Source organism: Tachypleus tridentatus, chromosome 13 (genome assembly GCF_004210375.1).
Source record: "Tachypleus tridentatus isolate NWPU-2018 chromosome 13, ASM421037v1, whole genome shotgun sequence".
Taxonomy (NCBI): Eukaryota; Metazoa; Arthropoda; class Merostomata; order Xiphosura; family Limulidae; genus Tachypleus; species Tachypleus tridentatus.
The window spans coordinates 168,916,790-168,919,399 of record NC_134837.1 but is presented as its reverse complement, the minus strand read 5'-3'; positions in this window follow the sequence as shown (position 1 = coordinate 168,919,399).

Here is a 2,610-nt window from a genome sequence, read left to right as displayed (position 1 = left end):
CTTTACATTACAGTTGGTCCTATCACTAGATATACAAGGGTTATTAAAATTTAGGTCAGCTCAATCATTAGCATTTTTTGTTTAGATGTCCCACAGAACTTTTCTGTGAGCATAGCTTGTATATCAGGTGGAAGCTACAAGAAAAGTGAAGTGTCTGAATATGTTTAGATGATGACATTACACTTTCTTCTAATAAACAAGAGAATTTTATATAAATATTATATTTCATTTTCCATCAACAAGAGACAAGGTTGTAGCAATACCTAACACAAAGCGTTTCCTTTTAAAATATCAAGCCACAGTTGCTCGGACAATATTTTTCTAAGAACAAAATGCATTCTGGTTATAGCTTGTAATTATGACAGATAAACAGTAAATCTACTGACTGGAATACATTTCGTTACAGTGCATGAAGAAGTGACCAAAACTAGCACTTTACTAGAATTACTTAAGCCACACTAGGTCAACTTGCAAATATGTAGTTCCTATTGCTTGTGATTTCACTGGGTGAAGATGTTTTATAAAATGTAAACTCAAATCAGTAGAGAAATCATGGAAACTTGTAATTGGAATATTAACACTATCCCTGATATTTTATTCAAACTAAACGGAACACTTTTTCTCAAATAAATTAATAACCGATGTACTTCAACCATGTCATAGTTCAGAGACTGAAGATACTTCGTTGGTCTTCAGTTCATTTGAAATGTGACTATACCTTCTTTATTGCCAAAAACAGAGTTGTTATGGTTAAAAGATTAACCACAAACCACAAAGCAAAGACTTCATTCTTTACAGGGCAAGACAACCTAACACTGCTTTTATTTTAGCACAATATGTAGGGACATGTATTTGAATGAAATAACTTTTCTGTGGCCTCAGTTTCAGAACTTCCTTCCTCAAACATTGTGATATCATGTTCAAGTTGCCAACGATGGTTTAAAACGTGTAACAAAACATCAAAATCTCATGCATATACGTAAAGCACCTTTTCTCCTGCAATTAATGCATGTGAGTTCTATCAGAGACTAAAAAATAGCTGATGCATTACCTATAAAAATAGTCGTGTCTTTGAGCTTATATGAATATTTTTAAGAAATTAAAGAAGTGTTGCTGTTTTCTTTATCAGCATATGACTGAACCTTCCAATATCAGTAAAGTTTTTCCAGTGCATTTAGATATTTGTATAAAGATAGAAATGGTAACACACTGCCACTGCTGCACTTGTAATTCATTTAGAATAATTCTTTTCTTTTTTAATGTTGAATTATTCTTTCTTCAGCATTCAATATGTCATCTCTATCATGGAAGCCTAAGTGACAACTATTTTATAGAACATATCTCTGGGTATCTTTATAGTTCTTGGTGATGCTTACTCGTCACATATAGCTGTTTGATCTATCAAATTCATCTGTGAATTGCATTTATAGCTTTACAAATTCTTGTTGGTGCACACTCATATTTTGTTCATGGCCTTTCACCCCCATTGTAAGATGTATTAATAACTGTGGTGTAGCCAAACTAACACTAGCTACATCGCTGGTTTTGATCACTTCTCTTTCACTACTTTACTAGCAATAATACAGGTTGGTATTTTTTACAGCACACAACCATAACTACAAATGAGAACCAGAATATATTAACAATTATTAAATTGTACACTTGCCAACCTTGATAACTCGTGTTATTACATACGTTATGACAGGGTAGGTGTCGCGGTCTTCAGGTATTCTTGAATTTGTACATGAAGCCAAAGAACACACTAATGCAAGAACAGAAACTGTCCAGTAACATCGACTGTGGCAAGGTTAAATAGCACAAAAGAGTTATACAATGTATGGCTAGTGTAAACAATAACGTTGGTATATTTCATATCGGGTTTTCCGTACATTTAATTCCACATCACGCGCATCTTTCTAAGTTAAGGGAAGAAATGTTTTTGTTACAAATGCTACAGCCCAATAGCATATAAAACTGCTTTTGATTTTTATTTCACGTTTTGGTGAAGAAAGGTAACATATAATATAGGTTAAGTAAGGATAAAATATGTTTGCTTATTTTGTGAATTTCGCTTAAAGCCATACGAGAGCTGTCTGCTTAGCCGTCCCTAATTTAGCAGTGTAAGACTAGAGAGAAGGCAGCTAGTTATTACTACCTTCTGTCAACTCTTGGGATACTCTTTTACCAACGAATAGTGGGATTTATCGTCACGTTATAATGCCCCAACGACTGAAAGTTCGAGCGTGTTTGGTGTGACTGGGATTCGTAATTCGTTCAACTTGCATTGTTTTTTGTGATTTTGTTTTAGACTTCATAAAGATACCTTATAGAAAGAGTTGAACGTATGTAAAATTGAATGTGTTAGATATTGTATAATATTTTTTCTAAATTTACTTATTAGCCACTATTTAATCTCGAAGTATTTCGAAATAATATATTCTGTTTGACATGACCTGCCAAAATGTATTTTCCCCCTCTTTTGAAACCATACTTTTCACCCCTAAAACTATGTTTCGAGTATCTTAGAAATATAAAAAGAATGGTGATGACAAGAGTAACTTGGTATACAGCTCATCCATTTTCACCAGAAAATAAATATATAAATTATAC